General features: G+C 41.5%; 1 non-coding gene across 1 annotated transcript; it reads left to right on the forward strand.

The window, feature by feature from the left end:
- The first annotated feature begins 498 nt into the window (after positions 1-498).
- LOC145412716 (5S ribosomal RNA) lies at positions 499-617 on the forward strand. The gene has a single exon (XR_013899627.1). It is a non-coding gene; the product is annotated as a 5S ribosomal RNA (ribosomal RNA).
- The last annotated feature ends 16,342 nt before the right edge of the window (positions 618-16,959 follow it).

A 16,959-nucleotide genomic window follows, 5' to 3' on the forward strand; every position in this document is an offset into this window, starting at 1 on the left:
TGTTAATAATTCTAACAGCTTTGTTCTGAATTTTGTCTAGTTGTTTTAATGCAACCTCTCCACATCTATTCCACAAGGGTGAGCAATATTCAAGCTGAGAGCACACATGACTCATATATTAGAGCTAACTGATCGTCATTGAAGAAGTTACGGATTCTGAACAATAATCCAAATTTCTTTGAGGTGATTTTAGCAAGTGATCAAACATGAGAGGTCTAGTGAGGGCGTTGTTAAGTGAGACGCCGAGAATTTCAATACTTTTGGAGATGGGAATGTTAGCAGCACTAGAGGAAATGTACGAATCTGGCTATATCTGTCTATTAGTAGACTGTATACATTTAGTTTTACTAGCATTAAATGAGACAAGGTTGTTTTGTCCCCATTCACTGATCACACATAAGTCTTGATTTATGGAGATGGTTGTAGTGAGCTGAGAGTTAGACCTATTATACTTTGTAAATGGGTGAGTGTGTCTGTATATATATATATATATATATAGCCAACGGCCATACCACGTTGAGTACACCGCTTCCCGTCCGATCAGCGAAGTTAAGCAACGTTGGGTCTGGTTAGTACTTGGATGGGTGACCGCCTGGGAACACCAGATGCTGTTGGCATCCCTACGTGTCAAGTGGGGTTGGTGGAGAATTAGTGCCCCTCCCTGTAAAACAATTAACTCTAAGCCTTTGGCCACCCCGTTTGGGATACATGGCGTCTGGCAATGGATATATATATATATATATATATATATTGTTAAGTCCCCACCCCACACTGCCATAGGCTCCAACAGCTGTAATACAGAACAGGAAGGATGTTGCCCAGTGAGTTGTTCTTCCTATGGTTAGCCTTTAGTTGTACAGTACACAGGATCAACTCAGGCATCGTAACTAAACGCTGGCTTCTTAAGTTCACTGTCTTTATTTTCCGTCTAATTACACTTAATGCTTTCCAACTTCACTTCACTGTTCTCAGAAGCACTGGAGCTATGCAAACTTTCCTAACTGCAATAGCACTTATTTCTTGACAACACTTCAGTATTTTCACAAGTACTGAAAATATACAAACTACACTGCACTGACACTGCACTACACTCAAAATGAACTGAAAACCAGCTAAAATTGAAATAGTCTCTTCCCTATCCTTATATAAGCTTGCATTATTCGAGAAACTCTGGCACAAGCTCAACGGGGAAACAGTTAACAGTTACCAACAAGGAGACATCAAAACATGACACAGTTTTCTTACATTACATAACACTGTAAATTATTTAGCATACAAACTTAAACTGAATTACACAATGTAACTATCACATAAATAAAACATCATAGAGAAAAAGAGCACAAAAATTAATATATAACTTACGAGACAACTATGCTCACAAACAGCAGGCAAACTGGCAACTCTGACTCATACCGGAACCTACAGTAATCGTCGAGAAGCTTCTCAACCACCCAACTGGCAATTCTTGCTTCTTAACGCTACTCTCTCCCTAGTCCTTTGTCGTCCCGACAAAACTGCACAATATATACAATCATAAACCTTAATCCCAATGAAACATCTAACTATACACAAAATAATCCTTCAACTTATCAGGTCTTCTTCTACGCCACCTCTGATGACGTCTTTGTTCCTCCACGCAGTCCACTTCTCCTCGAAGGTCTTGGGCCTCTTCTTGATTCGCATATTCTCTTGGGAAACTGAATGTAGTTCTTGTGGCATCCCAAAATGACAGAAAAACTGATCAACCAACACCTGAGCAACAGTTGCAGCCTCTTGATCAGAGATATCATAGGCTTCTGGCCACTTTGTGAAGTAGTCCATGGCGACACATATATACTGGTTTCCTCTCTCAGTGAGTGGCAAAGATCCAGCAATGTCCACCTTTACTCTTTCCATCGGTGCACCCACTTCGTACAGGGGGAGAGGGGCGCAAGCACATTTCTTGGGTCCTTTCTTAGCACAACACACATCACAGGCCCGACACCACTCTTCATCATCCTGACGCATGCCAATCCAGTAGAATCTCTGTCTCGGCCGGCTTAGAGTTTTCTTCACTCTCAGGTGCCCACTAGTGATCTGGTTCCGGAACCCATCCAAGATCTCGGACCTCATCTTCTTCGGAACCATCAGTTACTTGCTGAGACCATCGGGTGTCTCCCATTGACACTCCAGTAGTCCGTTGTTCAAACAGAGAGGGTCCCACTGACTCCAGTAACTCTTGGTCACAGGGCTTAACCTTGAAACTTCTTCTGAAGATGGCCACACTGTACTCCACTGCAGCCACTCTAGCACTGGTTGTAAATCTGCATTCTTCATCTGCATCCTCTTCAGGGCTCCATCTGACGCTGGTCCTGTCACAACCGTACGCTGGCATTTCTTGCCAAGATTCCCATTCCTACTGCACTCCTTGCCATCTGTTCTTCCGTCTTCTTGCACACTATTAATCAAGGTTCTTCTGCATTTCTTCAGTGGTGGGGCTTCTTGGGAAAAATTGGCTGGTTATTGCCTCTCGTCATCAGCCTTCACTAATTTACCCTCATCTTTCTCTACGGGACACTCACAGCTGAAGTGTCCCACTCGCCACATGTTCAACACCCGTTTGTTGCAATCTGAGATTTCCTTGCACTGTTCCTTTCTTGCTCCTTCTTCCATTTGTAACAATCCACCTTCTTGTGTCCCAGCTTTCTACAGAACCAGCAACCTTGTCTGATCTTCTCCTGTTCTCTTTTCCACTTGTTGCAATCCACTTTCCAATGTCCTGGCATTTCACAGTACCAGCACCTTCCTTCAAAAGTTTCCACTTCCTGTACCTGTGCCTCTCTTGCCTTGAATTCTGCACTATGACCTGTCTGAAAAGTGGACATACTGGATCTGACATAGGACGCAAACTCTAGAGACCTGGCTAGTACTTCTTGCATGCTTCTTGGTTGTGCCTGCTTCACTTGCATTTTCCACTCTGCACTGTCAAGAGCATAAATGAACTGGTGTCATAAAAGACTTTGTATGTTACTTGTAGTGGAGTTATATATATTAGACTTGTGGACGAGCGGTTGTTATACTTGAGTAGCATTGTAAGTAGATAATCTTCTTTCCCATTTGTCATTCAATGACAGGAGAGGTAAAGAATAGTATGGGACTATTTTTATTTGTCTTGGAAATATTAACAAGTCTCTCACACAGAACGAAGTATAAAGTAGAGTCCCTGTCTCCCTGTCTCGCTCTCTCTCTCTCTCTCTCTCTCTCTCTCCCAAGTTGCTAAGCCCTTCTCCCTGCGACCTGTCTGTTCTATGGCTAGCTTCCTTCTGAGCTCTCTTTCCCAAATTCTGGTGAAACAGGAGTCGTATCACATGTGTTCCCTGTGATTGGAAAGTTCTAGAAGCCTGTGTGTGAGTATGTGTGTATGTGTGTGTATGGTCAACAAGGCTTTGTTCACCGGTAAATTGCTGACAACTAACTGCATCATCTCCTTACTGGCTACTTTGTAATCTGTCGTCAGCTTTTCCTCAGTGTAACTTGCAAGATCATTTCCCATTCCCAGGCTCGCATAGAGCTGTCTATCTATCTATTTATCTATCTATCTATTATGATTTGTAATTATAATATGGACTCATAACAATGGTCCCTCAGAAGAATAGTCAAACAAGAGGGTACACCTTGTGTGCCATACTCTCCAGGTCACAAGCAAGCTGCTGTAGGGATTCTCCTCGAGCCCGTACATGGCTCCGGAATCTTGCACTGTAAACCTCAGTCTGGTAAATCGTCCTCTATCTGCGCTCCAGCACTTCTACTAGGGACTGATAACTGTTCCTCTCCATCACTGACATCTGGACCAGAATATCCATTGTGGCACCCTTAAGGCTAGTAGCAAGTTGCACTGCCCTTTGCCTATCATCCCAGCGATTCTGATTTGCAGGTAACTCAAATTGTGCACGGTTAGCTTCCCAAGATACTTTACCATCAAATTCCTGAGGTTTCTTTTTAACTGGACCCCTATTACAGCAATGCACTTCTCTGGTCTGAGGCCTAAAAACTGGGGCATCATAATTAAGGCCAGGACGTTAAATTCCTACATTCTGATTATTCAACCTTGTAATGCTACCTTTAGATGCTTGGGATCCATCAAGATTCACCATACACTGTCCATTCCTTTAATATGCTCCCCATACACTAACCTGAGGCTCAGCAGTGCAATATTTATCCACAGCCTCCTTCTTCTCACTAATTATCTTCACATGGTTGACTACATGGTTCAGCTGCCTGTCTACATCCTGTCTGCACTCCATCACTATATCCTCACTAATTGTCTTCAACTGGTCGTCTACATGCTGTTTACACTCCATCACATTGTAGATGACCTCATACTTCTGCTGCTCTAACTTGGCATCTGTTTGTTCTCAAGCTGTTGCTGTTCTTCCTTCATTTCCCCTATGAATGCATCTAGCTGTCCTTGCCCTCTGTTGCTCCTATAATGCCTCTTGAAGTTGTTCATATCGTTCATTTTGTTCTTCACGTTGTGTCTCTAGTTGTTCACTCTGTGCTTGCAACTGTTCTTTGATTTCATTCCTGAGCTCTTTCTGTACTTCACATTGGGCCTGTAATTGTTATTGGAGTTCTTTCTGTCCTTCATTCTGTGTTATATTTGGACGCTTTGTGCTTGTAAATGGACACTTTGTGCTTGTATTTATTCTTTGAATTTTTCTTCTCTGCCTGTAATTGTTCTTTGAGTTCTTTCCTCTGTGCCTGTAATAGCTTCATAATTGTCACCAGGGACATTTCCTCCTCCAGCCCAGCTCGAGACCTTGTCTTCACACCATCTGCTTCCATGCCAAAGGTTAGCATCACTGCAGCCCTTAATGACAATCCCATTCCTGACACCAGTGTTACGTCCCCATTCCACACAGCCACAGGCTCCAACAGCAGTAGTACAGTACAGGAGGGACATTGCCCGGTGATTCGTTCATCCTATGGTCAGCCTTTAAGTGTACAGTACACAGGATCAGCTCAGGTGTCGTAACTAAACACTGGCTTCTTAAGTTCACTGTCTTCATTTTCCAACTAATTACACTTAATGCTTTCCAACTTCATTTCACTGTTCCCACAACTACTGGAGCTATACTAACAGCAATAGCACTTAATGCCTGATAACACTTCACTATTTTCACAAGTACTGAAAATATACAAACTACACTGCACTGACACTGCAATACACTCAAACTGAACTGGAAACTGACTGAACTTGAAATAGTCTCTTCCCCATCCTTATTTATGCTTGCATTATTCGAGAAACTTCTATCACAAACTCTATGGGGCAACAGTTAACAGTTACCAACTAGGAGACACCAGACTATGCCAGAGGTTTCTTACATTACATAACACTGTAAATTGTTTAGCATACAAACTTAAACTGAATTATACAATTTAACAAACAATGACATAAAACATCACAGAGAAAAAGAGCACAAAAATTAATGCATAACTTACGAAACAACAGCGCTCACAAACAGCAGACAAACTGGCAACTCTGACTCGTACCGGAACCTACAATAAACGTGGAGAAGCTTCTCAACAACCCAACTGGCAAATCTCACTTCTTAACCTATTTGCGCAAGGTGATGCAATGCGAGTCATAATCCTTGTAATCTGAAGAGTAACCGATGATGCAACATGACTCAACTTCCCTATAAATAGGCATCGAAACTTTTCCTGTGGATGGATTTGTATCAAATTTGGTTGAGCCAAAGCTGAGGGTATCCATGTCTAGGGGAAATATATGGCAACACCTGGGAGCTTATTGGAGGGGCAAGCGGCCTATATTTAGCTCAGTATTCTCCCGGCAGTTGTATAGTGATATTGTGTTATATATAGTGCAGTGTGCTTGTGAAGAACGTTTATAAGTGTTTTTTATATATTTTCAGAGAAAGCCAGATCTGAAAATTCCTAACTGATTTTTACCATTCCCCTGCAGTTTTACACTACTGGAAAAATGTCTCGCAAGGGGTTATCTGAAAAAGAATATATGAAATGCTGTTCAGTGGCAGTGAGAGTGAGGAAGGTGATAGTGAAACAGACAGTGAATATGCTGAGGAGGGGTGAGTGAGGAGAAGGAGAACGAGGGGGAAATCTGACCCGAAGGGTGATAAGCACATAGCCGCGGTCAAGGCTGCAGCAATAAGCACAGCAGAGAGTTGCAGTAGCACCATCACTACCACCACTCCTTTCACCACTGCCACCAGTGGTGTTACTACTACTGTTACTGCCATCACTCCAACAACAATTTTCACCTCTGCCATCACTTTACAGACAAGCACCATCCCTGCCATCAGTCCTATCACCCCAGACACTACTGCCATCACTGCCACCAGTCCTGCCACCACTGAAACCACCCCGACCCTCGAGACTGAGCAGCATTATCGCCACCTATCTTCCACCTCCCCACCGCAAACACTGACCTCTTTCCCCCCACACACTCTCCCTACACTCTCACCACATTTCAACCTGCCCGCATCTCACCACCCATCCAAGATATTTCCATATCATCTTCCCCAGCTAAATCAGGAAAGTCACTGTCGCCTTTAGACTTCATTCTACCTGAATATAAGCCAGCACCACCACCACCACCACCACCACAACCATCTCCTCCACAACCATCACCACAATCACCTGAACCTTCATCCACCCAGCTATCATCAGCACAATCATCATCACCACCTCCCTCCCCACCACAAAGACAAGGGTGGCATGGACCTAGGCGAGGTAGTGGTGGGCGACCGAGAGGGAGTCATCTGTCTCGGGGTCATGTGTGCCACACACATACACAGCCAAGCATTTCCCCAGGTGATGACCATCAGGAGGAAGCTTGGAGTTCTGGGTCACTTACATCCAATGCTGGCCCTTTCACTGAAACCCCAAGTTTGAGAGTGGCTGCACCAGCAACACTGCTCCAATACTTTCAACCTTTTTTTTACCAGAGAGTTGCTCACCTGCCTGACGATCGAAACAAAAAATATGCCATGTTCTTGAGGACTGCACTAGATGTTTGGTACCTCCGCAACGAAGAGGAAATGGCTTGGTTCCTTGGATTATACTTTCTTATGGGGATTTGTGAACTGCCAACCATAAGACACTGTTGGCATTCATCAGAGGTTCACAAATACCCCATATTTCAGTGAGCTATGAGTGGAAAGCACTTCAGGGCCATCCTGAAGCACTTTCATGCATTCACTACTCTCGCCATACCCGTAGGGCAATCAAGACCAGCTGATAAGGATAATCACAGTGATGCAGTATCTCTTTCAGAGGTTCAAGAAGGTTTACATCCCAGGCGAATATCTTAGCCTGGATGAGGGATCACTGGGTTGAAAGGGGCGGCTCTCCTTCCGTGTATATAACCCTATGAAGCCCGAAAAGTATGCCATAAAACTATACATCTTGGCTGAGGAGTGGTTACATATGGAATTTGGAAGCATATGCGGGGAAGAAGAAGTCTATAGAGAACACAGTGTGGGGCCTTGTTGAACCTTTGAAGGGCAAAGGATACAAGTTGTATATGGACAATTATTACAACTCTGTATCACTGTGTGAATACCACTTCGCAGAGGGAGTGTATGTGTGTGGCACAGTACTACTGGCAAGGGGAGCACCGAGAGAGCTGCAGGACATCAGCGGTGTTAAATCCCTTCCTGATGATGGAGTGGAAGCTAGACACAAGGGCAATGTAATGGTGTTGTTGTGGAAGGACAAACGTATCGCAAGTATGGTGTCCACCTTCCAAAGTGACACCACCATCCCTAAGCAGGTGCATGGGAAGGTTAAGGGTCCAGACGGGAGATTCCACCACATTCTGATAACAGTGAACAAGCCCGTCGTGATGGAGGACTACAATAGGATCATGGGAAGGGTGGATCATTTCTATCAGATGATCAAATACTACCCCGCCCAAAGGAGGATGGTCAAGTGAACCAAGCACATGACCTTTTATTTCATCCACATGGCCCTATTCAATGCCTACACCCTTTACAAGAAGAACACCAACAGGCCTATGACTCTCCCGGAATTCCAAGAGCACATCTGCCAAAAACTTCTGACATTCCAGGAGGAGGAGTGGCTGGCATTGGGTCATATCCTTCACCACGCCCCTGACCTTCCCTCACGACGACGACCACCTGTACCTGCAGCAACCACTACATCAACAGCAGTCTCCACTCTACCTGCAACAATCACTCCACCTCCTGCAGTAGCTGGCCCATCAGGAGTAACTCCACCAGTTACTGCCGCACCTGCTCCACCTCCTGCAGTAGCTGGCCCGTCAAGAGTTACTTGGCCATCTCCTGCCACTGCACATCCAGCAGGAGTACGGAGGCGAGGAGATGGAGGAGCACTGCTGTCCAAGCGCCATCGATTATATTGATGATGCTTGGACTGAACTCGGCACCACACCCTGGAGAGAATCCCCAACAGGAAAAGGCTGCAGTGTGTGTTGTGCTTCTCCAACAAGAGGAGGAAGGACACCAGCTGTATATGTCCTTTTTGCGATGTGCTGCTCTGCACAGGACTGTGCTTTCATCAGTACCTTACTGATGAAAGCATACAGCAGTAAATCACATCACAGACACACACACACACACACAGGCTGTGATCGTACCTGTCCTCCTCTCTGCAACTCCATCTCCTCTTAAGAAACACCACAACACTGCTAGAGGACGTGAGTAACCAGCTTATTTGTCTAGTTTTTATACTATTGTATTGTAAGGTATAAAATGTGTGTTTACTATACATTTCTCATAGGGAAAATGTGGTGGATTTCATTGCTATTCTCTCAGTCATTATACTCGTAAAGTATAGGTCGCATCAAAAATCTGAAGAAAGCGTGATCAAGCTGATGACTTCTTATGCATACTTTTCTAAATCAAAGTAACCTATGTGCGAAAAAAATTGGGGAAAAGTTACGAAAGACGAACATAATACTCAGTCTACCGGCCTGAGCGTACGTGCAGTCACCGCGCCCAAACTGCGCGCAATGCATCGTAACCTTTCAAACTTCATTTTCTCAATAACAATAAGGCTTATAACACTGAATTATATCATGGGCTTCCTTTACCTTTGGGCTGCAAAACTGGATAGAATTTACATATAGTGTATGTTTGTTACAGTGTCACAAACAACAATGAAATAATAAACAAATCAGACGTTTTTAGGAAATTTTCTTAGTTTTTCTTCGATTTACTCGAAAACTATTCGATGTATCAACTTAAAAATTTCACAGATGAAAGATCGTGAAATTCTGCATATAGATATGTCCTTTGCAGCTGCGCATCATGGGAAAAAATTTTCAAGGTGATGTTGGGAAGTTAAGAGATGCTAGTTCTCATGTAAAGAAGGTGTATTCAGGCTTCATTTCTGTACATTTATTCATCTGTTTTATGTTTTTTTTTTCTTATCTTCTACTATAAACATCAATGAAGATGTTGGGAAGCGATTTATGACAATATAAGCACTTTCCGAGGGTAAATTGGGCCATAGAAAATTTTCCCTTGCCGAGCGAGCGAAGCCAGCCTGAGAGAGGTTTTTGGTTCTGTGCATGGAACCAAAACTTAATGGAAACTAATGGTGTGCGAGGAGTTTAACTATATATATATATATATATATATATATATATATGTATATATATATATATATATGAGCCTCTGTGGTACAGTGGTAGACTATGCATTTCGCACACGGGTGGACCAGGGTTCGTGCCCCGCCAGGGTAATAAACTTTGGGAGTGTTCACCCGCCCACGTACTGCATTGGCGGACACAATGGGTGATGTAGTTGAACCAGTGTCGCTTACTGTAAAGTATGCTTGCACCCAGTCGGCTTGCGTGGGCCGATTACACTTCGTTCACAGACTATACACACATCCAAACCCACTCCAACACTACAATTGCACTTACAAGCACTTCTAACCCTACATACAATCTCTACTAGACAGCCTAAGCCACTTTGTAGAAATACAGTGGCTGTATCGTTCCGACTTCGGTCGGGATAGGCCGGTCATGCAATGGATACTCAAATGGATGATGATGATGATAATTTATATATATATATATACTGTATATATATATATATATATATATATATATATATATATATATATATATATATATATATATATATATACATATATATATATATATATATATATATATATATATATATATATATATATATATATATATATATATATATAATGGGAAAAGTGTATGGTAGGATACTTATTGACAGATTTAGAGAAAGAACAGAGAAATTAGTTGGAGAAGAACAGGGAGGCTTTAGGAAGGGAAGAGGTTGTGTAGATCAGATATTCATTCTCAGATCTTTAGTGGAAAAGTTTCTACAGAAGGGAAAGAGCTTGCATGCGGCTTTCATGGATTTGGGGAAAGCATATGACAGGGTGGATAGACTAGGATTGTGGAAAGTGTTAAGAATATATGGAGTAGATGGGAAGTTGTTGAATGCTGTGAAGAGTATGTACGATGGTGCGAAGGCTGCAGTGCGTGTGAATGGTGAACTAAGTGAATTTTTCTCTTTGAAAGTTGGGTTGAAACAGGGATGTGTCATGTCTCCATGGTTGTTCAATCTGTACATGGATGGGGTAATAAAAGAGGTACAAGGTAGGGTAGTGGTTGTTGGAGTGGCCCTGTTGAGAGAGGATAGTGTTTGGAAACTCCCTGTACTGTTGTTTGCAGATGATACTGTGTTGTTGAGTGAAGACGAAGGGGAGCTGCAAGGCTTGGTGGATGAGTTTCAGAGAGTGTGTAAGAAACGGAATCTAAAGGTGAATGTAGGGAAGAGTAAAGTGATGGTCTTTGAGAGAGGTGAAGTCAGTGAAAGTACAGCGAGGTTGGATGGTGAGGAATTGGAAAATATGAGTACGTTTAAGTACTTGGGTAGTGTGATGAGTAAGGATGGAGGTTTGGAGGGTGAAGTGCTTGAAAGGGTACAGCAGGGTAGAAAGGTTGCTGGTTCTTTGAAAGCAGTGACAAGAAACAGGGAAGTGAGCATGGAAGTGAAAAAGTTACTACATGACAGTATTGTGACCAACTCTAACATACGAAAGTGAAGCTTGGACGTTGTTGGAAGGACACAAGTCAAGAGTGAGAGCCGTGGAAATGAGTTATTTAAGAGGAGCCTGTGGAGTCACATGGAGAGACAGGCTGACGAATGAGGATATAAAGGAGCGTTGTGGTGTTAATGTGGATGTGATAGGAAGCGTTATGAGGAACACACTGAGGTGGTTTGGCCATGTGGAGAGGATGGAGGGTGAAAGACTGACGAAGAGAGTGTATGTGAGTGAGGTGGAGGGGAGAAGAGGGAGGGGGAGGCCGAGGATGAGATGGAGGGATGGGGTGGAGAGGTATATGAGAGAGGGGTGTGTGAGTTGGGAGGAGGGCAGTGAAATGGTGAGGGACAAGGCGACTTGGATTCGATTTGTTTGTGGCCACCCCAAATGGGATTAAGGCGTCTCGCAATATATATATATATATATATATATATATATATATATATATATATATATATATATATATATATACATATTATTTACATATTAATATATATATTATATATATAGTATATATATATATAATATATATATTTATTATATATATATTAATATATATATATATATATATATATATATATATATATACATATATATATATATATATATATATATATATATATATATATATTATATATATTATACATATTATATATATATTATATATATTAATATGTATGTGAAAAGAGTAAGACAGGGTGGAAGTGAAGTTAACAGGGGAGTGAAATATAAAAATGGTAGATTACTAGTGGAGAAGGGAGAAAAAGTGAGCAGATGGAGAGAACACATTAAGGAATTGTTGAACGTAGACGATGGAAGTAATGCGAGTATAAGTGGCTGGGGAATGGCTGGGAGAAGGAGGGAGGTGAGAAGACAGGAAGAAATCAGTAGGATAGAAGTTGTGGAAGCAATGAAGAAAGTCAAATCGGGGAAAGCCCCAGGAATTGATGGAGTGTGTGGTGAAATGCTGAAGCATGGGGGAGAGATTGTAGTAGAATGGATGTGGAAGATGTGCAGATTGGCCTGGGAGGAAGGTAGAGTCCCGGAGGATTGGAAGTCAGGTATAATTATTCCCTTGTACAAAGGAAAAGGGGAAAAAGAAGTGTGTGGTAATCATAGGGGCATTTGTCTTCTTACTATAATAGGAAAAGTGTATGGTAGAATACTTATAGACAGAGTTAGAGAAAGAACAGAGAAATTAGTTGGAGAAGAACAGGGAGGCTTTAGGAAGGGAAGAGGTTGTGTAGATCAGATATTCATTCTTAGGTCTTTAGTGGAAAAGTTTCTAGACAAGGGAAAGAAGTTGTATGCGGCTTTCATGGATTTGGAGAAAGCATATGACAGGGTGGATAGACAAGGATTGTGGAAAGTGTTAAGAATATATGGAGTAGATGGGAAGTTGTTGAATGCTGTGAAGAGTATGTACGATAGTGCGAAGGCTGCAGTGCGTGTGCATGGTGAACTGAGTGAATTTTTCTCTTTGAAAGTTGGGTTGAAACAGGGATGTGTCATGTCTCCATGGTTGTTCAATCTGTACATGGATGGGGTAATAAAAGAGGTACAAGGTAGGGTAGTGGATGTTGTAGTGGCCCTGGTGAGAGAGGATAGTGTTTGGAAACTCCCTGTACTGTTGTTTGCAGATGATACTGTGTTGTTGAGTGAAGACGAAGGGGAGCTGAAGGCTTGGTGGATGAGTTTGAGAGAGTGTGTAAGAAACGGAACCTAAAGGTGAATGAAGGGAAGAGTAAAGTGATGGTCTTTGAGAGAGGTGAAGTTAGTGAATGTCCAGCGAGGTTAGATGGTGAGAAATTGGAAAATGTGAGTACGTTTAAGTATTTGGGTAGGGTGATGAGTAAGGATGGAGGTTTGGAGGGTGAAGTGCTTGAAAGGGTACAACAGGGAAGAAAGGTTGCTGGTTCTTTGAAAGGAGTGATAAAAAACAGGGAAGTGAGCATGGAAGTGAAAAAGTTACTACATGACAGTATTGTGATACCATCTCTCACGTACGGAAGTGAAGCTTGGACATTGTTGGAAGGACACAAGTCAAGAGTGAGAGCAGTGGAAATGAGTTATATAAGAGGAGCCTGTGGAGTCACGTGGAGAGACAGGCTGACGAATTAGGATATATAGGAGCGTTGTGGTGTGGATGTGGATGTGATAGGAAGCGTTATGAGGAACACACTGAGGTGGTTTGGCCATGTGGAGAGGATGGAGGGTGAAAGACTGACGAAGAGAGTGTATGTGAGTGAGGTTGAGGGGGGAAGAGGGAGGGGGAGGCCGAGGATGAGATGGAGGGATGGGGTGGAGAGGAATATGAGAGAGGGGGGTGTGAGTTGGGAGCAGGGCAGTGAAATGGCGGGGGACAGGGCGACTTGGAGGCGATTTGTTTGTGGCCACCCCAAACGGGATTGAGGCGTCTGGCAATAGATAGACAGATAGATCTATAGATTTATTATATATTAATACATATATTTATTATATATATATATTAATATATATATTAATACATTATATATTATATATATATTAATATAAATATTAATATATATTATATATATATTAATATAAATATTAATATATATTTTATATATTATATATATATATATATATATATATATATATATATATATATATATATATATATATATATTTATATAATATATATAATATATATATATAATATATAGAGTATATATAATATATATAATATATATATATAATATATAGAGTATATATAATATAAATAAATTATATATTAATATATATATTAATAAATATATAATAAATATATATATTAATATATATATATATATATATATATATATATATATATATATATATATATATATATATATATATATATATATATATATATATATATATTAATATCTATCTATCTATCTAACTATTGCCAGACGCCTCAATCCCAGTTTGGGGTGGCCACAAACAAATCGCCTCCAAGTCGCCCTGTCCCCCGCCATTTCACTGCCCTGCTCCCAACTCACACCCCTCTCTCATATTCCTCTCCACCCCATCCCTCCATCTCATCCTCGGCCTCCCCTTCCCTCATTCCCCCTCAACCTCACTCACATACACTCTCTTCGTCAGTCTTTCACCCTCCATCCTCTCCACATGGCCAAACCACCTCAGTGTGTTCCTCATAACGCTTCCTATCACATCCACATCCACACCACAACGCTCCTTTATATCCTCATTCGTCAGCCTGTCTCTCCACGTGACTCCACAGGCTCGTCTTAAATAACTCATTTCCACGGCTCTTACTCTTGACTTGTGTCCTTCCAACACTGTCCAAGCTTCACTTCCGTACGTTAGAGTTGGTATCACAATACTGTCATGTAGTAACTTTTTCACTTCCATGCTCACTTCCCTGTTTCTTATCACTGCTTTCAAAGAACCAGCAACCTTTCTTCCCGGTTGTACCCTTTCAAGCACTTCACCCGCCAAACCTCCATCCTTACTCATCACACTACCCAAGTACTTAAACGTACTCACATTTTCAAATTCCTCACCATTCAACCTCTCTGTACATTCACTAACTTCACCTCTCTCAAAGACCATCACTTTATTCTTCCCTCCATTCACCTTTAGATTCCGTTTCTTACACACTCTCTCAAACTCATCCACCAAGCCTTGCAGCTCCCCTTCGTCTTCACTCAACAACACAGTATCATCTGCAAACAATAGTACAGGGAGTTTCCAAACACTATCCTCTCTCACCAGGGCCACTCCAACATCCACTACCCTACCTTGTACCTCTTTTATTACCCCATCCATATACAGATTGAACAACCATGGAGACATGACACATCCCTGTTTCAAACCAACTTTTAAAGAGAAACATTCACTTAGTTCACCATCCACACTCACTGCAGCCTTCGCACCATCGTACATACTCTTCACAGCATTCAACAACTTCCCATCTACTCCATATATTCTTAACACTTTCCACAATCCTTGTCTATCCACCCTGTCATATGCCTTCTCCAAATCCATGAAAGCCGCATACAACTTCTTTTCTTTCCCTAGAAACTTTTCCACTAATGATCTAAGAATGAATATCTGATCTACACAACCTCTTCCCTTCCTAAAGCCTCCCTGTTCTTCTCCAACTAATTTCTCTGTTCTTTCTCTAACTCTGTCTATAAGTATCCTACCATACACTTTTCCTATTATAGAAAGAAGACAAATGCCCGTATGATTACCACACACTTCTTTTTCCCCTTTTCCTTTGTACAAGGGAATAATTATACCTGACTTCCAATCCTCCGGGACTCTACCTTCCTCCCAGGCCAATGTGCACATCTTCCACATCCATTCTACTACTATCTCTCCCCCATGCTTCAGCATTTCACCACACACTCCATCAATTCCTTTGGCTTTCCCCGATTTAACTTTCTTCATTGCTTCCACAACTTCTATCCTACTGATTTCTTCCTGTCTTCTCACCTCCCTTCTTCTCCCAGCCATTCCCCAACCACTTATACTCTCATTACTTCCATCCTCTACGTTCAACAATTCCTTAAAGTGTTCTCTCCATCTGTTCACTTTTTCTCCCTTCTCCGCTAGTAATCTACCATTTTTATCTTTCACTCCCATGCTAACCTCACTTCCACCCTGTCTTACTCTTTTCACTTCTCTCCAAAACATTTTCTTACAGTCCCACCACTTTACAATCAAATTCTTTCCAAATTCCTCATCCACTCTCTTCTTACTCTCTCTTACTAATCTTTTGACTTCTCTCTTTCTTTCCACATATAACTCTCTCTTCCGTCTCTCAACTTCTTTCACGTCCCTGTTTCTCATCCATTCATTGTATGCTTTCTTCTCTGTGCCACAGCCTGTTTCACCTCTTCAGTCCACCACGCTGTTCCTTGCACCCCCCTCCGTCTTCTCTTCCTTCCACACACCACATCAAATGCTGCACATATTTCTTCTGTAAATATCTTACACACACCTTCCACGTCTCCCATCTGCTCCAGTTCATATTTGCCCAATCGTTCCTCCACTTCTCTCTAATACTCTGCCTTTTTCTCATCCTCTTGAAACCTTTCCACTCTCCTTGCAACTACTCCTTCCTATCGTCTCTCTCTTCTTCCATTCCTCCATCTTACTTCCATTCTTTTTCTGGCCACCACCAAGTAGTGGTCAGAAAGTCCACTCCCCCAACCTCTATACACTCATGCATCTTTTACACATCTTCGCATCCTTTCATCCACACACACAATCAATCATCGCATTCCTTTCGTTCAGTTCACCACCCACCCTTCTCATCACTCGCCATGTATACCTGTGGATCATTTTATGCCTGAAGAGGGTATTGGCTATATATTATAGATATATTATATATAAATATATATATATATATATATATATATATATATATATATATATATATATATATATATGTATATATATATATATGTATATATATATATATATATATATATATATATATATATATATATATATATATATATATATATATATATATTATATATCGTTTCGTTTTCGTTTCGTTTTTAAAGGCTCCAACATGCTTGCATGTGTCGGCCTCTTGGTCACCTAATGGCGGGCTCTTCACGCTGCACGATCCATTGCAGCCTCCTGTTCCCTCAGTCCCTTAACCCTAAGGTCCTTTTAATGACCTCGTCACATGTCTTTCTCGGTCTACCCCTCAAGTAACCCCACCCCAATATTAACACTTCTCACCTTCCTCACCCAATTATCATCCCCCATCCTCTCCACATGTCCAGTATGTATGTTTATATACATATATATATATATATATATATATATATATATATATATATATATTATATATATATATATATATAT

This window comes from Coenobita brevimanus, chromosome 93, assembly GCF_032717465.1.
Source record: "Coenobita brevimanus isolate Jiangsu-jjx chromosome 93, ASM3271746v2, whole genome shotgun sequence".
Taxonomy (NCBI): Eukaryota; Metazoa; Arthropoda; class Malacostraca; order Decapoda; family Coenobitidae; genus Coenobita; species Coenobita brevimanus.